General features: G+C 46.4%; 1 long non-coding RNA gene across 5 annotated transcripts in view; it reads left to right on the plus strand.

Moving 5' to 3' along the window:
- The window catches only part of LOC146772695 (uncharacterized), a 298817-nt gene extending 275485 nt beyond the window's left edge, over positions 1-23332 (plus strand). For all 5 annotated transcript variants that reach the window (XR_014972301.1, XR_014972299.1, XR_014972300.1 and 2 more), the window contains one exon: positions 22801-23332. This is a non-coding gene — a long non-coding RNA (uncharacterized LOC146772695). The remainder of the gene's footprint in view (positions 1-22800) is intronic.
- The last annotated feature ends 900 nt before the right edge of the window (positions 23333-24232 follow it).

Genomic DNA, 24232 nt, shown 5'->3' on the forward strand with positions numbered 1-24232 from the left:
TATTTAAGATACATTCAAATTGTTTCCCTAGATAATAAGGCGCTCTCCCCTCCTCCTTTCTGGTGATTAGGTTCATGGTCCATAAAATGAAAATGTAATTTTGAGGATTTGCAATAAAAATGTAATAAAATGTCTGGCAAAGAGCAGTGGTAAAGCCAGTAGATCAGGGGTTGTCTGCCAGCCTTTTTGCTTTGTCGGGGCTTGTTTTGTTCGGTTATATTGTTTGCAATACTTTATTGTTGGGCCTCGAATTTTAAGAAAAATCTGCTACAGCAAAAATATTTTTTGTCTCGAAAAGGACAGAATGCCATAATAGTCGATGGCACTTAAAAAAGACTATATTGGATGTGAATGAGCTCCTAGGGAAAGGGAAGAAATCTGCCAATCACGGTCATGTTAGGAAATGGGCGGGAACAAAAATGTGAATGAGAAAATAACAGACCTATGGATGAAGAGGGTGAGCTGAACACCCCCCTAAGTAAGTATATTATTCATATACATTTAGTAAAATCAAAATGTCTTGGAATGTGTTTGTCATTGCCGAGAAATGTAAAATGCAGAATACAGAACGGGGGCAGTTGAAAATCCTGGCTGCACAATTATATGACATTTGGGGGGCTTATTTACAAGCCCCTGGGTGTTCTGTGTGCCCAATAAATCTTACGGAGAACATTCTCTGCGCGGAATGTGCCTTTTATAGGTAGACACAGCGGATTCTCAATATTCCACAAATAACTGTATTGCAATGAAAATAGCAAGTTGGTATATTGTAATAGTTCTGATCCATTTGATGACATTTTATGTAATTTCTAGTGAGGTGGGGAACTTTGCAAATTCAAACTGGCCCAGGGAAAGGGAGAGTGTTCCCTTAGAGTCCCAGATACCAGAATTTCAATGTTCATGCTTATGCTTTTAAGATGTTGGTAACTCTCATGCATCCATAGGTGTGCATTGACAAGATGTAGCAATGATCTTTAACAAGATTCTTATGACAGAGTCAAAACTTTAGGCAGTCATCCAGTTAGGGGATCATGAGACTGATGCTAGCGCCAGATCTGGTGTTTCTTAGATTGGATATCCGTAAAGTTATTGAACATATATTGTACATATACAAAGTCACAATTGAGAGACAATTTGGTAATGGAATATTGTATTGAGACAAGTTGGAGCCAGACATTCTTAAGCTTGATGTGATAAGGGAACACTTCCAGTGCAATCATATTATTTCAACCTCATCAAAGAATGAAATCGAAGCGATAGCGAATCCAAAATTAAATCACCACCATCTGTACTGAGATTGAGCGACCACATCCTCTCCTCACTCTTGGCTGTAAGGTCATGGAAATGAGTTTGTAAAATTGGCATTTCACCACAGCTCAAATGTAATCTCATGGTGAGCAATGCTCAGTCCAATACCTAAACTCGATCTAGCAAACTAAGCCCGGTGGGACAGCCGTAAGAGTTCTGGACACCCTGCTCAGGAACACACTTTACCGACACTGGTGGAATTAGCTATAAAGACGAGGAAGATCGCTCATGGCCAGAAGGCATGCGCAAAGCAGGAGCTCTAAACAGGAACAGTGCGCTAAGTACTCTAAGTGTTGCAATATCATACAAAACTAAAAAACACCCTGTCATCTTTCAAAAGAGCAGTGGATGCAAGACCGATTAAAACGACATTTGATTCACACCTCACACTAAGCCAGCACTAGGATCACCCCTTCAAGAGAGCGCGAGCCCCGTGCGTTAGTTCCATACAGCTCCCCCGTGACCTGCACTTGACTACAAATGTTAACACCTCCATTTACTGAAGGTTTTGCATTGGTTCTACGTTTATGAACTCCACAGACTGCAGTCGTAGCACTTTACAGAAAAAAATCACCAAATATATAAAAAATAAATGTAAGACACCGCTGACCACAGGTTGAGGGACCATGCTGTCCATGCGTTTGCGATGATCTTGACCCAAGTCGAGAGACTGATGAAGATCAGGCCTAGCGGATGATGCTGACCCTGCCCGGATGTACCTCAGGGCTTTGTAAAGTCATTAGGACTCTTCTGTTATTTACTTTTGAGTCTTAAACTGGGCAAGTCCAAAAGATGCTACAACCCAACCCTTCAGAGGATGGTGTGGTTTGCATTGGAACAATAGGCAGCAGATTTACAAATGGATCTCATGGTCGGAGAGGCCGGAGACAAAACCTGCACTGTTAACTCTCATTGCTGAGGCCAACCCTCTTCCTTCTAGTGGTTGTACTTGATGCATTTATCACACAATAACAATTGTTACCAAGCTGCAGCTTTAGACAATGATGGTGTAAGGAGCGAGAGATCATTTAGTTGAACGTGCCTACAGTTCATACTTTCACCACCTTGTGCTACAGCGAATACTTACTTCCCACCTCCGGTCTTTATAATTTAGACTGTAATTACTTGTGGTCCATTCGTTGGCTGCCTCCCGACTCCAGCTTCTAGTTCTCACCGAGCATCCTTGCGGTTCAATGATCACCAGCCACTCGCCCCCTACAGGTTTCCAAAGCCAATACCCAGCCACTCGTGTGGAACTACATTTGATAACCCCTCACGTTCTGCTACAAACAGTCCATACCATGAACCTGGTATAGTGTTCAGAAACCCTCCTCTCCAGACACAACACAACTGAGACACTGACTCTCTTGTCGTAGAATGCACTGCTGCCTGGTAGGATTCTGAAGTAATGAAGCTGAGACAGGTAAGTGAAGAGACGTCCTGTTTAATGACCGTTTGCCTCCACAGCTCCCAGGAACTGAACTGCTCCTGGCATTCAAACATGTACATTCTATTGTCATGACAATGACATCACAGATGCCGTCAAAGAGATAGAAGAGATTACTACAACATCTCCTCTCTTTCCCATCTGGATACACGTGTAAGGGAAGGGTCAGCTGCCCCTTGACCGAGTTTCTAAGAGTTCACACCTTGAGACAGTGTGTTCAGACGTCCCCTTCGCTACAGAGTGTGATAGTTCTTGTCGTGATGATCTTGTGGTACAGTGGACAGAGGTCCATCACCTCTAGATTTATAAAGTTCAGAAACCAGAACATATCGGTCCTCGCTAAATTGAAAAGATGCTGTTGTAGGACATTGTTCATTAAAAAAATGTTGTTTATATCTATTAACCCCTTCCCTGCTCATGACGGAACCACTCCGTCATGAGCCACGGTCGCGCTGTGCTCATGACGGAGTGGTTCAGACATGCCGCGGCCGTTGGCTGCCGCTCCGCCCACCCGGCGCCTTTTCCCCGCCTGTGCGGGCGTCTAACGTAAGTGGGCGGCGCCGTGACGGAACCACTCCGTCATGAGCACAGCTCGCCCGTGACTCATGACGGCGTGGTTCCGTCATGAGCATGGCGGCGCCGCGCACACTTAAAACATCCCCAGCGCGGCGGCGGAATTCGCGCCGCAGCGAAGGGGTTAAGAAACCTTATGCTATGTTGTAATTTGCCACTCTTGTTATGTTGGTTCTGTTTCACATGGGACACCGGGCACAGTCTGCATGTTTTCAATACAGACATCATTTGTTTTGCAAAACAGTATTTGGTCTCTTTATTGTGTTCTGTATAAAGTTTCACCTTCAGCATCCCATTTCAGTTTTATTTTGCCATTGTGCCTACATACTATTGAGGATTCTTACATTGTCCACAAGAACCACTGTTTCCTAAATATTTGTGGCATAGCAGACAGTTGTCTCTCCCTTCCAGATTTTGATATTTCATGTCCTAACTCCCATATGACAAGGAGGACAGATACCCCTCAGTGCCTTATAGTTCACCCTATGATACTCTTGTGGATAAGGCGACAGCTGGCCCCTAACCTTTAGCTTGTTATAGCTCAGACCCTGCTGAGGACAGATGGCCCTCACCCTCAGAATCTTATAGTGAAAACTGTGATGCTTTTAGGGAAATGTTGACAACTGCCCTCACCTTCAGCATCTTATAGCTAAAACTGTGATGCTCTTAGGGAAATGTTGACAGCTGCCCTCACCTTCAGCATCTTATAGTTAAAATGGTGATGCTCTTAGGGAAATGTTGACAGCTGCCCTCACCTTCAGCATCTTATAGCTAAAACTGTGATGCTCTTATTGAAATGTTGATAGCTGCCCTCACCTTCAGCATCTTATAGCTAAAATGGTGATGCTCTTAGGGAAATGTTGACAACTGCCCTCACCTTCAGCATCTTATAGCTAAAATTCTGATGCCCTTATTGAAATGTTGACAGCTGCCCTCACCTTCAGCATCTTATATTTTAGAAAGTGATACCCATGTGGAAAAGAGAACAGATGCCACTAACCTTTGGCTTGTTATAGATCTGACCCTGAGGCCCTTGCATAAGAGAGGACAGCTGCTTCTCACATCCAGCGTTCTAAAGTTCAGACCCTGATGCCTATGTGGCAGAGTGGACAGCTGTCTCTCCCGTCCAGATTCTGATATTTCTTTTCCTGACTCCCTTGTAGCAGAGAGGACAGCTGCCCCTCTCTGTTGAGACTGTTATACCCATGTGGAGGCAGAGAGGACAACTGCCCATCTCCATTCAGACTGTTATACCCACGTGGAATCAGAGAGGACAGCTTTCCCTCTCTTTCCAGACTGTTATACCCATGTGGAATCATAGAGGACAGCTGTCCCTCTCCGTTCCGTACCATACTCATGTGGAAGCACAGGACAGCTGTCTCTCCCTTCCAGATTCTGATGTTTCTTTTCCTGACTCCCTTGAAGCAGAGAGGACAGCTGTCCTGCTCCATTTAGACTGTTATACCAATTTGGAAGCAGAGGTGACAGCTGTCCTTCTCCGTTGAGACTGTTATACTCATGTGGAAGCAGAGGACCGCTGTCTCTCCCTTCCAGATTCTGATGTTTCTTTTCCTGACACCCTTGAAGCAGAGAGGACAGCTGTCCCTCTCCATTTAGACTGTTATACCAATGTGGAAGCAGAGGTGACAGCTGTCCTTCTCCGTTGAGACTGTTATACTCATGTGGAAGCAGAGGACCGCTGTCTCTCCCTTCCAGATTCTGATGTATCTTTTCCTGACGCCCTTGAAGCAGAGAGGACAGCTGTCCCTCTCTATTTAGACTGTTATACCCATGTGGAAGCAGAGAGGACAGATGTCCCTCTCCGTTCAGATTGTTATACCCATGTGGAAGCAGAGTGGACAGCAGTCTCTCCCTTCCAGATTCTGATGTCTCTTTTCCTGACTCCCTTGAAGCAGAGAGGACAACTGTCCCTCTCCGCTCAGACTATGATAAACATGTGGAAGAAAGGTTACTGCCCCTCATCTTCAGCTTTTCATTGCACACTGTGATGCCCTTCTAGAATAAGGGCCAGCTGTCATTCACATCCAGCTTCTTATAACTCAAACCCCTATGCCCTTGAGGCTGTGGGAAGCCGCCTCGCAGCCCGCGTTAAGTTTCTGCAAATGTCTGAACTCCAGTTTGGTAAAGTAAGAATGGCTGCACACACAGTGCTCAATGTGTATTTAGCGCCTTCGTATCAATATCGTGCAGTTTGAAGAGATTTGTGAATATGTTCTGTCCTCCCTCGGCTTGTCAGATTCTATGATAAAGTGGTCCCTCCTTTCTCGCACCTCCTGGCGTCTCTTTTCTGCTTCTGGGCCATTTGTCAGCAATTGCCAGGGTGTGAGAATCTCGCTGGCCCTGTTCCAATCCACTCTACAGGCTTAGGACATTTTGCTGGGGAAAAGTGACACTTGGCAGCCAGTTAGGCTAAGCCTGTGGACAGCTGTTGGATACCACTGCCAAAAATGGCTTCTATTTCAGAGTCTGTACTCTGAAGGGGTCTTCTACATTCTTAATGAGTCTGCCTCCGCCTGACAGTGCCTCAAGGTGTCCAATAATAACTACTCAGACTACGCATTCTCAATACAGTACAGAATTAGCGATAGGCAACTAGCATCCTTTATGACTGCTGCCTTTGTTATATACACTATATACGCTGCGCGAGGGTCTACGACAGCCATTGTGCAGGTGGCTTGTTACTTGTTTTCTGTTTTTCTGAGGCTGCTCATGCTACGTATGCCCATGCTGTATATCTAGCTTGTATGGGGGAAGCTTGCAGTGCTGCTGCCTTTGCAGTGCATGCTTTGTGTCTTTAATGGGTGGTTGGTCTGCTGCTGGCTGTGCTGCAAATGATTTGTTTGAGGAAAGCGTGCACTGCTACTGCCTGTGAGCAGGCGTGGGCCGAGTGCAAGTGAAGATTCCCCTACTTCCTGCGAGTAGGCGTATGTATGTGGGCAAAGCTTGCAACGATGCCTTTGTGCTCTATAAGATCTGCATGTAAGGAAAGTGTGTAGTGTTGCTGACTGTTCCCCCAAGAGCTTTGGTTGTGAAGAGAGCTTGCATAATGGACGTATATTCATCAAAATGCTGGCGGTAGTGGAAGTGACATTAAATGCCCTTGAAACCCATGACGTCACAGATGACACATCATATGATCTGTAGCCCTGATGACATCCCAGAATTTTGCTTTATGTGACGTTTGGCCTTGATTTAGTCACAGGAAGTGACATTTAGGACGTGGATGTAACATTAGTAAAAGAAAAAAAAAACATGACAGACTACTGACACGAGCACTTGTGATTCCTTCTTTTTTGGTCGAAGTCTACCAAACAGCACAGCTGTCTGGTTTGCTAATGATTTCTTGGGGACATTCAGAAAACTAACCTAGGAATGCATTCCGCGCGTTGCTTACCGTTAGATTTGTAACTCACATTTTCTGGCTTTCTATTTGTTTTCTTCATTTGCTTTAGGCTGTCCAGTTTGAGTTAGTCTCTCCCGCTGCCCACCCCTTGTTTACCGTATTCTTCCACAAACTCGCTTTCTGTAAACAGGCCTTTAAATCTTGCTCTTATCTTGTCGCATTTGCTTTGCATTCAAAAACAGATGTCAAATGCCAGGCTCTCTCTTCCAGGGAGCTTGATGTTTATTTTTCTTTCTTTGACTTGAAAGTGAGAGAATTTATCTGACAATCCTGCTTTAGTACCCATGTAAGAGGTGATTTAGAATGTTTTTTTTTCTAGCACCTAACAAAAACAAGCATTTGCAATGCAATAGGTCTTGCATTTATAAGAGTTTGAGCTATTGGCATTGTAAAATTACAATGCCTTTTATTTATGTTTTGGTTTTAAAACAAATAAAAGGCATTGTCAATTACAATGTCAGTAGCATAAACTGGCATAAAAGCAGTGTGCGGCATGCAGCAGTGTGTGGCGTGCAGCAGTGTGTGGCGTGCAGCAGTGTGTGGCGTGCAGCAGTGGGTGGCGTGCAGCAGTGGGTGGCATGCAGCAGTGTGTGGTGTGCAGCAGTGTGAGGCGTGCAACAGTGTGAGGCGTGCAGCAGTGTGCGGCATGCAGCAGTGTGCGGCGTGCAGCAGTGTGCGGCGTGCAGCAGTGTGTGGCGTGCAGCAGTGTTTCGTGTAGCAGTGTGAGGCATGCAGAACTGTCTGGTGTGCAGCGGCGTGCAGCAGTGTGCGGCGTGCAGCGGTGTGCGGCGTGCAGCAGTGTGCTGCATGCAGCAGTGTCGTGCAGCATGCAGCAGTGAGTATTGCAGCAGTGTGCAGCAGTGTGCGGCGTGCAGCAGTGTGCTGCGTGCAGCAGTGTCATGCAGCATGCAGCAGTGAGTAATGCAGCAGTGTGCAGCAGTGTGTGGCGTGCAGCAGTGTGCGGCATGCAGCAGTGTGTGCCGTGCAGCAGTGTGTGGCGTGCAGCAGTGTTTCGTGTAGCAGTGTGTGGCATGCAGCAGTGTGTGGCGTGCAGCAGTGTGTGGTGTGCAGCAGTGTGTGGCGTGCAGCAGTGCGTGGCGTGCAGCAGTGTGTGGCGTGCAGCGGCATGCAGCAGTGTGTGGCGTGCAGCAGTGTGTGGCATGCAGCAGTGTGAGGCGTGCAGCAGTGTGAGGCGTGCAGCAGTGTGCGGCGTGCAGCAGTGTGCGGCGTGCAGCAGTGTGAGGCGTGCAGCAGTGTGAGGCGTGCAGCAGTGTGAGGCGTGCAGCAGTGTGAGGAGTGTAGCAGTGTGCGGCGTGCAGCAGTGTGCAGTCTGTAATGCAGCAGTGTGTAATGCAGCAGTGTGTGCAGCAGTGTGTTTCGTGTAGCAGTGTGCGGCGTGAAGCAGTGTGCGGCGTGCCAAAGTGTGCGGCGTGCAGCAGTGTGCGGTGTGCAGCAGCGTGCGGCGTGCAGCAGTGTGTGGCGTGCAGCAGTGTGAGTCGTGCAGCAGTGTGAGGCATGCAGCAGTGTTTCGTGTAGCAGTGTGAGGCGTGCAGCAGTGTGCGGCGTGCAGCAGTGTGTAATGCAGCAGTGTGTAATGCAGCAGTGTGTGGCATGCGGTAGTGTGCGGCATGCAGCAGTGTGGGGTGCAGCAGTGTGGCGTGCAGCAGTGTTTCGTGTAACAGTGTGAGGCATGCAGCACTGTGGTGTGCAGCAGTGTGCGGCATGCAGCAGTGTGTGGCGTGCAGCAGTGTCGTGCAGCATGTAGCAGTGTGCAGCAGTGTGCGGCGTGCAGCAGTGTGCCGCGTGCAGCAGTGTGTGGCGTGCAGCAGTGTGTGGCGTGCAGCAGTGTGTGGCGTGCAGCAGTGTGTGGCGTGCAGCAGTGTGTGGCGTGCAGCAGTGTGTGGCGTGCGGCGTGCAGCAGTGTGCTGCGTGCAGCAGTGTGTGGCGTGCAGCAGTGTGTGGCGTGCAGCAGTGTGTGGCGTGCAGCGGCATGCAGCAGTGTGGCGTGCAGCAGTGTGCGGCATGCAGCAGTGTGTGGCGTGCAGCAGTGTGTGGCGTGCAGCAGTGTGAGGTGTGCAGCAGTGTGTGGCGTGCAGCAGTGTTTCGTGTAGCAGTGTGTGGCGTGCAGCAGTGTGTGGCGTGCAGCAGTGTGTGGCGTGCAGCAGTGTGAGGCATGCAGCAGTGTGAGGCATGCAGCAGTGTGAGGTGTGCAGCAGTGTTTCGTGTAGCAGTGTGAGGCGTGCAGCAGTGTTTCTTGTAGCAGTGTGAGTTATGCAGCACTGTGTGGCGTGCAGCGGCGTGTAGCAGTGTGTGCCGTGCAGCAGTGTGTGATGTGCAGAAGTGTTTAGTGTAGCATTGTGCGGCATGCAGCAGTGTGTGGCGTGCAGCAGTGTGTGGCGTGCAGCGGCCTGCAGCAGTGTGCGGCGTGCAGCAGTGTGTGGTGTGCAGCAGTGTGTGGCGTGCAGCAGTGTGAGGCGTGCAGCAGTGTGAGGCGTGCAGCCGTGTTACGTGTAGCAGTGTGCTGCGTGCAGCAGTGTGCGGCGTGCAGCAGTGTGTAATGCAGCAGTGTGTAATGCAGTAGTGTGCGCAGCAGTGTGTGGCATGCGGTAGTGTGCGGCGTGCAGCAGTGTGCGGCGTGCAGCAATGTGTGGCGTGCAGCAGTGTGTGGCGTGGTTTGTAAACAAGAAAAGCGGACATCAAAGGAAGGGTGGGAGGGAACGAGCATAAGGGGTGTGAGTTATAACGAAAGTTAATTGTTGTAAGAGGGGATGCAGGAAGTGAGGCCGAGCGTGCGCTGGCGAAAGCAGTCTGCTGCTTGCAAGTCCGATGCTAGATGCCAGCTTCGCGCTTGAATGCCTCACATGCACTGGCCATAAACCGCATTCCTAAGGTCTTGTGCCCCTTACTAAATCTCTCTGAATGCGTGAGGCAGCGCACGCGCAGGAAGTAGCTGGTGGCAAATGGAATGCTCGTGGTTGTGCGCGTAACCGCCACCCGATCCGCCTGGGAAGCCTTTGGGAGCATTTTCGGAAGCCCCTATATAAGTCTAGCTGTGCGATCGCTTACGCGATAGCCAGGCGAGACCTAAAAAACAACTGTGCTGATGTTTCAGAATATATCAGAATTGGTATAAATGAAGCACTTTTTTTGTTATTCTTAAGTGTGGTGGAAACAAATATTTGAACACGATCAAAATGCGTCAATACACTAGGTGATGACATTGGCACAAATGACCGTTTGTGTGCAGTAAAGCCGTATTTCGGTGCAAATGTAATGGTAATTTCAATTGAAAATGTGTTGTCTGTAATGGCAGTGCGATACCACAACAGCCATACTCCACAATACGCCATTCCACTCCACTCTATGACACACCCCTCCACTCCACAGCACTTATTCCACTCCAATATACCCCTCTCCACTCCAATCTATACCACTCCACACCAGTCTATCCCACACTAACCCACCCCACTCTGCTGCAATCTACCCCAATCTACTCCAATCTACCTCACTCCACTCCACACAATCTACCCCACTCCAATCTATCCACCCCAATCCAATCTACCCCACTCTAGCCCAATCCACTATGATACAATGTACCTCACTCCACTACAGTCTACCCCACTTCAATCTATCCTACTCCATTTCAATCTACTTCATTCTGGTCTACTCCACTCCAATCTACCCCACTCCACTCAATCTAACCCAATCAATAGCACCCAACTCCAATCTACCCCACTCCACCCCAGTGTACTGCACTGCACTCAAATCTACCTGACTCTGCTCCAATCTACCCCACTCCTTTCCAATCTACCCCACTCCTTTCCAATCTACCCCAATCCACACCACTCCAATGTACTCAAATACAATCCACTGCACTCCAATCTACCCAACCCCATTCCAATCTACCCCACTTTACTCCAGCCCACCCCAATCCACTTTACCGCAGTCAATTCCAATTTACCCCACTACACTCCAAACTCCACTGCAATCTATCCAACTCCTCTAATCTACTCCCCTCCGCTCCAATCTATTCCAGTCCATCACAATCTACCCCACTCCAATCTACCACAATCGGCCCCACTCCACTCAAATCTACAACACTCCACTCTACCCAAACTCATCCCACTCCACGCCAATCAACCACACACCACTCAAATCTACCCCACTCCAATCTAGCCCATTCCACCACAATCCCCTCCACTCAAATCTACCCTCCTGCAACCTACCCCACTCCAATATACCTCAATACACTCCAGTCTACCCCATTAGGACAATCTACCCCACTCCACGCCACACCAATTCACCCCACTCCAAACTACCCCAATATACCCCCACTCCATTCCATTCTGCCCTACTATAATCCACCCAGTCTAGCCTACTCCAGTGCAATCTACCCAACTCCACTCCATTCTAACCCACTCGACTCCGATCTACCCCAATAAACCCCACTCCACTCTTCCGCAATCTACCTCAATATAGCCTACTCCACTCTACCCCACTCCTATCTACCCCACTCTACACCAATCTACTCCACTCTGCCCTATGCTACCACAATCTACCCCAATTCAATCTACTTCACTCCAGTCTACCAAGCTAATCTACCCAACTCCCCCACTCCAATGTACCCCAATCCACCCCACTCCAATCTGCCCCAATCTACCCCATTTTTGACAATAACTTTTAGCCATGCTGAACAGCAGCCACACTGTTGTACAACATGACTAACACAGATTGGCAAAACCAATAGCACTTGCATAGGCGCGCCCTATTGGTTTTGCCAATGCTTGTTTGATGCAGTTAGGACTGCCATGTTGCAAACATTCTACCAACATGGCTGGTATTATACTGCCGTTGGGGAAAAAATGGGGAAATCAGCTGGTACTTATTCCACGCTAAAAATCTTAAAACAGCCAATACAAGAGGCAGTTCAAAGTATTTTAGAGGTTTCTAAACTAACCCTATTTGATAATTAAAGCAGACACAAGTATAATTACCCGGTTATAAAAAAATGTATAAAGAATTAACCTCTTGAGTGCCCATGACGAGATGGTCTCGTCATGAACCCCGCCCGCTAATGAAAGGGCCGGCACAGGGCGGGGAAAGGGCGGTATCACTCAAGGGGCTAAAGGGAGTGTTGCTAAACACCACCTTACTTGATTGAACAAACTGAAACAGTTTAATGTTTCAAGTGTGTACCTGCCCACACAGCCTGGAGTAGCTGTTTTACAGACAGAAAAATCCCAAAGCTATTTTTTAAATTCTATTCTAACACAAACAAGCATTGGCATAGCCAATAAATCTCGCGTTTGGGACCTTATAAGTGTTTAGCAATGCAACAGTTGCATAACTAAATACTTATAAGGTCTCAAAAGCGAGACCTATTGGCTATGCCAAGCGGCCGTGTGGCCGCGAAAGTGAAAGTGATCGCGATTGCGATCAAACATCAAAGCGGCCGCGAAAGTGAAAGTAATCGCGGTAAAGCGCGGCGTGCGCGCCCGCGCACATGCACTGTAGCTCTAGGCTGGCCTGGTAGCACTTTTTGGAGCCCTCTAAATAAGTCTCGCCAGATCAGCGCATGCGCTGGGTCAGGCGAGACCTAAAAAGGAGCATCCTTTGCAATCTGAGGCCCGGGGGTCACAAGGGTAATGTAAGGTGTAGCAAAGGACTAGCCAGGAGTTGCAGCTGCGACCCCTAAAAGACGTTCGTGGCCTGTACAAAAGTGCACTCCATTGTGAGACTGCTTTTTCGTGCAAATCTAAGCATGGAAACCTACTAAAATAGAGATACATCGCTTTTTCCCCCAGACAGCCTCCCATACAGCGTCCTTCCTCTCTTGAGGTGGGCTGCTTTTCCGCAAGCTGGCCGCCTCTTTCTGAAGGTGGTCGTGTTGTGAACAGGGAAATGGTTAAAGGTTGACAAAAGCAAACACAAGGAGATGATGGACGGAGCGTTGAAACTTTTCAGATACTCACCCCCAGTCACAGATTTGGGTTGAATCCATCATTATTCTTTTGCTCACTATGCCACCCCAGTTCAGACACAGCTATATGCAAATCAGTCTTGACCCTGTGCCTCATGGGAACAGTCCAGCCCAAACTGCCCGGCCAGGTCCTCTCTGGACCGGAAACAAGCATCCTGGGACCGGTTTAAAGGTTGAGAATTCACAGAAAGTGATTTATAACGGCGAGTCGTACAAGGATCTTGAGTGTCAATGCCCCTAAAGCACACACTCTTCCTGCCAGGGTAGCATATTTTCCTGTCTCCATTCATAAGTGTCTCCCAATGGATTGTGCCTCTATGATGTCAGATTTGCCCATGCGCATAAGTAATCGGATCAATTGCAGGCAGAGCTTCTTGTCTTGTCATCAGTGCTTAATTTGAGCCGGTGGTTCTTGGTGCTCAGCGCCGGCTCTTAATTGGTTACCGGTGCTTGGCACCGGCACTTAATTGTCAACACTGTGCTTAGGATAGTCTGCCACATGGTGGCGCTGTTCATCTAATTTAGAGGTGAGCAGAACAACGGTTGTTTATGAACACAATATACATTAAAAAAATTGCAAATTCCTGCCTCCCCAGCCATTCCTTTAGCTTTGGGGACCTGGAATAATCTGAACTGTAGCACTTGCAGGCGAGAGAGATGGTTTGTAGTTGTTTTGGCAGCGATGACCAGGGCTATGGGTGGTGCAAGCTACAGTGGCCTCCTGGTCAGGGCCCTGGCACTTATTTTACAAATTAAGCACCGGTCAGATTGACTGTGGAATGTGCTCGCCAGTTGCACCTGTCAGGTGATACTGGGCCAGGATAAACTGTCTATGGCAATGGTCAGAGCTTGTGTTTATATAGCATTTCATAGCACCTCTAAGTGCTGTAAATAGTAGGTGTTATTATTACACTATTGAATATTACTCATTGGACACCCTGAGAGCTAGATCTCATTACTGGCCTAGTCCAGGGAGAGAACCCAGTTACAGACTCCCTGCTAGAAATAGAACCATTTCTTTGCTGCTGGGACCTGCTAAGAGACATTCACGCTGGTGGAGATCCTGAAGGTGCAGGCATGTGCGCTACGTTCCATATGCGCATGTGCGATACAAGGCGCATACGTTGGTAAGACATCCCCAACGTGGTGGACATAAATCAGGTATTCTATAGCATATTTTTAACCTACAAATATATTTGTAAAGTGCACCTTTACCCCGTGGAGATCTTTTGGCGCTATTAGCAAATAACAAATGTTTATTGTTACCCAATGCATTGGTACTCAGTCTTTCATCCTTACGAGTGTGATAAAATGAGTGAACTCACCAGGATTCAAATCAGGTCAAAGGGATCAACTGATCCACCAGACATCGCAAGTATCCCGTACTTAGAAGGGTGCAGAGGAACGTCCCTGCACTGTGTAGTTATGGTTCAGTCCCACTTTCCATTGAAAAAATATTTTTTTTATTTGTCTATTAGTTTTAACCCATGGTCAGATCTGCTCTAAATTTCGCAGTTGCTTGGCATAGTCAGCTAAAGACCCTCAAACCACCTTTCATGCTATATCCATATGGAGAAAAAAAGTTTTGGATGGTGGTAAAAAAATTAAGCATTTTCCCATTTTAGTCCCCACAGGAAATGTTGCTAACGCCTACAGCCAGAACTGCTGAACTGAGTAACCTCAAACTTGGCATGAAAGTAGAGCTTTAATCAGAAAGCAAGCTCATATTGGTTAGCTGTAAATACATCCAATAGTTTTTGAGATGCAGCCATTTAAAAAAACGATGAGGGGTGCCAGGCATCAAAATAATGTGGCAATAAAAGTTTAAACACTTTTGTGTAGTCTGTGCAGTTCAAATCATGATTCGCAACTCCTGTCAATCACACTTTTATTTTGTTTTCTTCCACAAATGTGATTGGCTGTGAGAATAGCTCTGAAAAGTTTGTTTGCGCCCACCTTGAAAATCACTAATGGATTCAGATTTGCGATTGTGGGTGGTGGAAACAAAATTTCACTGCAATGGAGGAAACCCCTTAGAGGTGCTCAACCTTAGTGGAGTTCGGAGGGGGCCCAAGGGCATGGAAAACTCATATCTCACACTGGAGAAAAAGTGTAGAAGCTGGCAATGAATCAAAAAGCAATCGCAGAACCACAGGCAGAATTCTAGATCCAGATTCAGCTGCCATTTTGTGAATGATTCTCAAATCAGTTATGATTCTTGTCTTTTGGGCAGTGGAAAGAATCCACTGGCAGGAAGAGACACTTTAATGAGTGTTTGACCTGAAAGCAAAGATGGTAGAAATCTGGAGGCATTGAAAACACAAGGTGCTGGCAGCTGGTTGGATGCAGAGCTTGTCCGAATGCTACATACACAAACATACACACACATATTTATATCTGTGTGTGCATATACCTGTGTGTCTGTGTAACTGTCTTATGTCTGCTTATGCATATACGGGTGTGTCAATATATTGTGTAGCTTGCACTGCAACCATCACTGCTATACATACTGGGAAGGACTACTCCTGACACATATGTGCAAAAGTCTGCTTTATTGGAAGCAAGTAGAGTCCACAAGGATTCAGTGCTTAATTTGTAAAACAATATGTGCCAGGGCTCTTGTAAGGAGGCCTCTGCAGCTTGCACAACACATTACCCCTACCAGTGATAGTAACAACACAAATGGGGCGAGGATGTGGCCTTACGGCTAGATCGGTCGACCTCGTAGCTAGGGAACCAGGTTCGAGTCTTGGCAAAGACGCTCAACATCCTGTGATTCTGGGCAAATCACTTAATCTCCCTATGCCTAACAAAAATTAATGTGTCCATCTGTAACGAAACTGGTGCTCATGTAAAGCGCTCCGATACCTGATATCTTCGGGTCGAGTTTGTGCTATATAAAACTCTAAAAGAAAAAAGAAAAACTACTAACCAGCACACTGCTACAAGTGTGACAATGTAGACTATTCCAGGCCCCCAAAGCTATAAGAATGGCTTGGGCAGTAGGTTATAGTCATTTTTAATGTATATTAAATTATTAATTAACTGTTGTTGTGGTCATCTCCCAATTAACCAGACAGTGCCATCTTGTGGCAGACTGTCACAAGTGCCAGTGTTGACAATTGAGTGCTGGTGCCGAGCACCGGAAAACACTGACTCAAATTAAGCACTGCAAGAATTTACACCCTTCGGTCACAGACTCTAAATGTTCCTAACCAATGTTCTCACATTAAACACTAACCCATCCCTCACCCCTACATTTTGCCCACCCATAAAGGCTTGAAAGACCCTCCCATTCCTTTAATGCCAAACACTTATAACAGGTTTATTAGTTAACTTCTACTTCCCCACACCTGAATCGCAATCCATTTTATTCCCAACCTGCCCACTCTAGGCGGGTCCTATGTCTCGCCTTGTTCTGTTCTTTCATCTTTCCTACCACCCCCAGCTCCCTCGCCTTACCTGAGCTCTCCCCTTCTGCTTGCCTCCAGCGACAAGCAGTACCTAAAATCTTACCTCCCCTTATGTTTCATGATAACATGTTTCCCTGGACATTGTACAGTGCCCAGCAGTGTCTGTGCACTATTGCATGTACTATTCCTCCTGAGGCTGTCCCTGTTGTGACCTGTGGGAGGAACGCTGCTCTTCTGTTAAAGCCGCCATTCTCCATGAATCCGTATTCCTACCTCTTGGCAGTCCAGGCATCTGATTGCTCACCTTCACTCCTTGGTGGTTGGAGGTGCCTTGTCCCTTCCCGAGCCCTGGATTCGTGTGAATATTCAGTTGGATTAATAGGGTTGTTCCTGAGCAGCTTTGAGGGTGCGTTATTGGCCAGCAGTGGGTGTGCCAGCCTCCAGCATGGCAGTGACTGACCCATCTCCATAGACAGTCTGTAGAAACATTGCGGCCCCGTCTGAAACGGCCATTAGCCAGGTCTCATTTAGGCCATTTTGGGAAGCTGTCGAACCCCGATATTCAAATTAGCCATAAGAAGGCGCCAGATTACAAAAAAATAGCACCAAAAAAACAAATTCTTGGGGGGATATGGCCCAGTGAAACAGCAAAATCCTTGCACCAGAACTGAATACATCCATTGGAAGCTTCAGGTGCAGACCTAATAGTATAAAAAAAATCACGATTTTACACAGGCCTACTACTAATCCAGTTTTAAGATCGTTTTTGAGATTAAGTAGCGCGAGCATGGACTGTGTGTCTGAGCAATCTCTGGCAACATATGTCTCAATGCTGCAGATGAAGTCCCTAAGAAGCTTGGTCCGCTCCAGATTCAGAGGTCCACTCTGATCATATAGCAAAATGATACCGTTGCAAAGCAGTTTTTAATTTGAGCCGGTGGTTTCTGGTGCTCAGCACCAGCACTTAATTGTCAATACCGCACTTATGCCAGTCTGCCACATGGTGGCGCTGCTCATCTAATTTAGAGCTGAGCAGACCAACAGTAGTTTATGAATACAATATACATAAAAAATGTACTAATACCTGCCTCCCCAGCTTTTCCTTCAGCTTTGGGGACCTGGAATAATCTGAACTGTCTCACTTGCGGGCGAGAGAGAGAGTTAGTGGTTGCTTTGGCAGCGATGACGGGGCAATGGGTGGTGCAAGCTGCAGTGGCCTCCCGGTCAGGGCCCTGGCACTCATTATTTTACAAATCAAGCACCGTTGCAAAGGGTACCTCCCACCCTTGGTTTCAGAGGCTGAACGTGTGTGAGCCTATGGAACGGTGATATGTAGGCTGAGGGGGTCCACTCTCTGAGAAACATTTTGGAAAATAGGGCTGAGCATAGGCTTTTAAGGTACATTGTAAGCAGGTGGGCTAAAGAGCTATAGTTGTAATATTTTATCCCAATCGAGGTCAATGAAGTAAAAAATACCCAGCAGCGGTGTCCTTTGCAGCAACAAATATGTTGTATTTTGCCTCTTTATTTCCTTTTTTAGTTTCCTTTTTGGTCTCTTCCTTCGTCCCTTCCCTTATCGTTGTAGTTGTACATTCCATAGAATGTTGTGAAGTTTCTATGGTGCACTCCCGGGGCTCACCGTTTTTATTCTGCGGGTGAGGGATGTCGTTGCTGTAAACCCATGCTGAATAAAGTTTTTTTTTTTAATTCTTTTTATTGTTTTTCAAAGCAAACTGTTTTATTCCAAACAGTAATGTGAGCACAATACAGTATACCAATAGCAGGAGTGATTCTTCAGTCGTAATAGCAGTGGACCATGATGAAATATACATTACATCATCACATTCTAGGAGCGACATAGCAGGCTGTGCGCGTCTCCCCCCCCCCCCACATCCCCATGGGCCCCTCTCCCTCTCATCATGCTAGCCATCTCTATCCGCTCTTGCAGGCATGGCGGTCTGCATGTGGTTCAGTAATCTGTATGCGTATGACGCAAGTAGTGCCAGTAATCACCCCATGGGATCTCCCTCCAGTGACCTCCCCACGCAAGCATGTGCATACTAGGCCAATACCTCCCCTCTCCCCCATATTTCGCTACTCTGTGTCAGTTCTCCCAATTCCATAAATATCCCTAGGTGGGGGCTCACGCCCCCCGAAACCGGGCGCTCACTCGGGAAGCAACATTGTGGTTGTGAGGGGGAATCCCCCCAAGATATCCCATGCGCCCCTACCTCCAGTGCAAGTAGAATCTTAGGAAGAACCTTCCGAGGACGCGGACCTCTGCCTATCTGACAATAGGTAGCACGTCAGGGGGGCCCATATCTCCCTAGGTCTTGAGGCTCTGGGCAGCATCTTGGCATATGTGGCCAATCTTTCCTGACAGGTCACCAGGTCCACAATCCATGTCTTAAACTTGGGTGCCCGCCCCCGGCCCCAGCAACAAGCCACCCTTCGTTTGGCCATAAGCAGGGCAAGGGCAACATACTTACGGTGCACCGCCTGTATCATGCTGAATAAAGTTGTTCTGATTATTGACTTTGATCTTCATTATTTCAGAATACATCCATGTGCCCCCAGTGAACTGTGTGCCTTGCAGAAAACAGGCATCACAACAAAAGGGATGGTTGTGTCAACGGATAAACTATGTTGTCTCCTTTTCACAGGGCAGGAGTGGGTCTCAGAGGGCGTGTCTGCTAGGATTAGGCATCCTCCCAGTGGCGTAAAAAGGGGGGATGGCGGTCCACCCCGGACGCAGGAGTTTGGGGGCGGCAACCCCCCTGACCGCTCTTACCTGCGGTCGTCGCGGGGTGGCAAAAGCATGGACTGCCGCATGCGACCAAAGATCTAGCTATGTCGCTGATCCGCCCCATTTCTACTCCGCCCTCCTTCGCCCTCGTTTCTTTCTCATCCTCCCTCACATCTCTTCCCTGACCTCTTGTTCCGTATTTCATCTTTCCAACCCTCTTTATTCCTCACCCCTGACTGGCCACTCCATGCCCATCATTCGCTTCACTCACTCATTGCACACTTCTCATCTCTCACTTTTAGTTCCTCCGTTTGACCCCTCTCTACTCATAACTTATCCTTTCATCCCGCCCTCCTCGCCGCCCCAGTTCCAGTTCCTCAGTCCACACCGGTCACTGCTCACTAATCGCTGTTTTAACCCCACTCCTAGTCATTTCCTTCTCATTCTTGAGTTCTCTCTCGCTACCCATTCTTCACCCCTTATGACCTATTCCTGCGGCAGTCATTCCCTGCTACCCATTATTTCCTCCCCAACTTTCACACCTCCCATTTCACTCCACCCACCACTGCTCATCCATCCATCCTTTGTTGTATTTAATTAATGCAGATACACGACCCTACTTCAACCCCCCTCAGCCACACTCTGCTGAGCTTCAATGTGCTACAATGCATACTACAAGCATCCTTTATGGACAATGATCACCCCTCTACCCTTCCTCTCCAGCAAGTAATGGCAGCTCTGATGCTATTGACAATAACAAGACAAGCCCTCTCTACTGGAAATAATTTGCAGATAAACCAAGGCGCCTCAGGTACATTGTGAAACAGACTATGCCCAAGAAATAAGCACGTTATGTCTGAACAGGGAATGAGTAAAGCCCTCCCTGCAGTGTCACCTATTAAAATAAGGAGACGAGGGAGTTCCTAAGATGATGAGACAATAACAATGCAGCAAATGTTCTGTCCAAGAGAACAAAGAAATGTGTGTACATGTTTATTCATCTGAGAAAGGGAGCGAAATTAAATTCTACCGCAAAGGACTGTGGGCATGCAAATTGAAAATACGTATGCACCATTCTCAACTTCTTAGAGGGGCCTGGATCTCCCTCTTGCTCAAGATATTCAGAGTCAGGCCCCTCTGAAAATAAAAAAATAAAAAAAAATTTATGCAGTTTCAGTAAATGTGCGCACTACTGGCTTAATCATTTTATACCGAGGCCTTGAGAGGTTTGTGCTCAGAAGCTGGAGTGGGCGGCAAAAATTTCGAATTGAAAAGCAGAAAGAATTCTCTCTTTTTCTCTACCCGCCCACAGGCCACAAAAACTGCCCTAATTGGTTCAGACGACTATCGGCTGGTGCTTACTGGAGAATTTTAAAAAAATCATCCAGCGCCTTATTTATAAGAAGGATATCTGGCCACAAAGGCACCTGAGAGGTGGCTAGCAGAGCAGGCATGTAGAATCTTGAGGACTATGCACACCGCCTTAAATTCTGATCTTGCTTTGCCCGACACTCAGTGGGACGCCTGCAAGGCAGCGCAATGAGGCCATATAATTTCAAATTGAAAATGAGATGGGTGCATGATTTTTGACTTTTTGGAGTTGGGGTTTTGTCTTACAGTGGAGTGCCAGTATAATAATAATCCACATTTGTAAAGCACGAACAATCACCCGTAAGGGTCTCTAGGCGCTTGGGGCCGTCGCGAAGATTAAGCAAGCTATTGCCCAGAGTCACATGGTGCTGGGCTAATCTGCTGCCGGCGATCGAACCGTGATCCCCAGATTCCGGAGTCAGCCGCCCTGGCCGCGGCGCTACACCTCTTCCGTATATAAAGTTATGTAGTGAACTTGTGTTTGTCAACACTTCATATAGCGCCTAGATGCAGGGATAGCACCTAGGAGTAGTAGGTTTGCGCTTAGGAGTTGCATGCTCGCACCCTTGTCTTAGGGGCTTTGACTTTGAGAATCCCAACTGTTATTGCCAGGTTGGGTTAGTTTCACACACGGATGGAATTTCAGTAACATGTCTAAGACAACTTATTTGTAGTATTTAAAAAAAAAAAAAAAAAGAGTTACCACTAAAAGAACAAGGGAAGTCCCATGAGAGGGCTGAAGGTTGCAAAGCCTCCCGCAGGTGGTCCAGGGTGATGGAACTCTAGTTATTAAATTTCCTAGTGTTTCTTGTGAACATTGTTGTTTCTACAGGATATTTACTTGATTGCCCATAGACCTAGCCCAATATTTGGCTTTAATATTATTAAATTCCAAAGCATTCCAATGTTTCTTTAATACCTGTGTTTAACAACACAAAAGTTCTGTCACAAACCCCGGTACAGCCACAACATTTAAGACTCATTGAAAAGGCTATCAAAACTATTTTTGACTATTTTTCAATTTTGAAAAAATATGAAACTTTCTCTTTTATTTCATGTTTTAATTCACTGCGTTTCGCGTTGCTTGCTCCAATATCCCTTGGAGTATTTTGTGAGCACTGTTGTTTTTGCATGATGATTACTTGATAAACTGGGCGTGCTTTAAGACTATTAACGGTTAAGATGACTTAAAAAAATGTGCCAATAAAGCGTAATATTAAAAAAAAGAATCATATTCTTCCTTCTAGCAGCTATCTCTTGTGCTGGTAAGTTCTGAGTTAGTAGCTGGTGTAGATACTGGGGTCACTCACATAGCTGAGGAACTGCAGAGACATATCTTGCCCCTTCACAAACAATCATTGGAACATCTTAAAAAAAAGCTTTGGCAGACTGTGCTTTTTGTGAAGCTCAGCCATGTCTCCTGGAGGGGAGTAAATAATCTGGTGGGCCTTGGCATTTCAACTGAGCTAAGGAAGATGAACAGCTCTAAACTGCCCAGCCAGGAAGCACCAGAGGTGTGGCACTGGTTTGAGGTCTCCTGGTACCAAGTTAAAAGAAGAGCATCTCTGTTAAAGGGATGCAGGAGTGCAATGCCATGAACGTCCACTAGGGGCGAGTCCCAAGGTCTGGCTTCCTTCCGCCTGGAGCCATCCTAAAGTAGAGTATGTCAAATCTTAGAAACAAGTTGCTGTGCCGCTTGCGGCCGACACCTGTCAAACCCACCAGAAGAGGAGTCATCTTAAAGTGTGATGTTGTGACTCGCCACTAGAGAGCAAGCCCCGCGAAACAGACTCAGTCCAGCCTGACTCACTACAAACGGATGATACGCCAGATATGGGGTTGCTTTTGGAATGACTGGCTTGTGGCTGAAATACACATCCTTTGCAACCCACGCCAGTTCACCCCAGCTTGCCATAGTAGTTTGTGGGGAGGTTTTCTGTTCTGTATGACGGGCTACCAACTACCAAGCTGCTCTGCCGGTAGCATCATGACCTCTGTCCATGTTACTCCAAAAAACTCAAATACTGGTCCATGTTAAGAGTGCCATATAAGTCCATCCTGAGCCCTTCCAGGAGCCATACCACCTGGGACCAAACTTGAAGAGCTCTGAATGGACTCCAGCTGCCTACTTACCTGCTGAAAAGCTTACAATGAGTCACAGTTACCCTTAGAATGAGATACCGTATCACAAGAGCGTCGTTAGTATATCTGCTCCCATTATCTACCTTCTCAGGACAGTAAAGGGGACTGGATTTTGAAGTGGTTCGGTTCATCAAACATGCATTTCATTAGGTTTTGCTGTATAGAAACTTGCTTATACAGTGTATATTATAGAGTGTTGTAATAAAACACATGGCGACCATGATTCCCTGTCTCACCAATGCATATATTTTGCCTATGATTTCTGATCTCTGATTTATTTATAATACAAATAGGCTAAGCTTTTTAGTGCACTGTAATGTAATTGGAATTTTAGAGTTAAGAACTTGTTAATATTTGTATAGCTAGTAATTGTATGTTTTTATTTGTTTTTAACAGCCTTGAGGAAGCTGTTGATCTGCGAAACACGCTTTGGACGTGGCTGCAACAACTAAAATATCAACTGTAACAACTGAAACATGAATAGATTTTTTCCACTGATTACAAGTTTCAGAATCCTTTTAATTTTTGGACTATTCTAAACCTTAAGTGAATTGTTATTGAAATCATTTGAAGAATTAAGACTGTGTATATTTATCACTTCCAAAAGTGGAATTGATGTATCGTTTTCTATTATATAAACCTATATTTGTAATATATATGATCTAAGCCTTTTTGGTGTACTTTAGTGTAATTGGAATGTAAACGTCTTGAACTGTGCAACTACATGTATAGCTAGAAATTGTATGTGTCTACATGTTTTTAAGAGCCTCGGGGAAGCTATTAATAAGAAAAAACAATGGAGGATGTAACAACTGAAACCTGGACAGTAATAACTGAAATATTGCTAGGGGATTTTTTCAACTGATTACAGGTTTCAGGATTGATTTACTATACGGACTATTCTAAAAAATAAAGGGATTTGTTATTGAAATAATGTGAAGAATTAAGAATGTTTATTGATCACTTCCAATAGTGTGGTTGATGTATTGTTTTCTCACATAGAAGAAGGGCCCTGCAGGGTAACTGGTGCATATGGGAACTGAAGCGCCAGGCAATTACCTTGCTTAACCTGCACATATTTATTGAGTTTTTAATATCGACGTGCAAAAATATTGTCACCATACTATCAACAAACAGAATATTTTGAATGTAAGTATATATAGGTAAATATATGTTTACTACACTTAATTCCAAATGTATGTACCTTGAAATATGTGTGTGTGTGTGTATATATATATATATATATTTGAAGCAAAACATCCCCGGTTCGAAGAGCACTCCAGGCGCAGACATAGTGAATACAGCCAGTGTTTCTTTATTCAGAGAATCTTTAAAAGCCTTACGCGTTTCGGAGTAAGAACTCCTTGGTCACAGGCATCTCCATGGGCAGCGCAGCATTATGAAGACATTGTCCCAGCATGCTCTTTTCACAGGTGAGTTCAGTATTTTGCATGCTGGGATGTGTAGTACTTCGTTGTCAAAAAAAAAATGCCTTCATTTTTAAACAGTCAGAACTCCTTGTCTTCATAATGCTGCGCTGCCCATGGAGATGCCTGTGACCAAGGAGTTCTTACTCCGAAACGCGTAAGGCTTTTAAAGATTCTCTGAATAAAGAAACGCTGGCTGTATTCACTATGTCTGCGCCTGGAGTGCTCTTCGAACCGGGGATGTTTTGCTTCAAATATTAATTAACGGCGTTCCAGCCGTGAAGATGCACCACCCTGACACAGGGGCCACGGACACGAACAATCGAGTCTGTATGGGAGGAACAGACTGGCAAATTCATCAGCATTCTGCCAGAGGCCCACTGAGGGTATATTACGAATCC

Source organism: Triturus cristatus, chromosome 12, assembly GCF_964204655.1.
Source record: "Triturus cristatus chromosome 12, aTriCri1.1, whole genome shotgun sequence".
Taxonomy (NCBI): domain Eukaryota; kingdom Metazoa; phylum Chordata; class Amphibia; order Caudata; family Salamandridae; genus Triturus; species Triturus cristatus.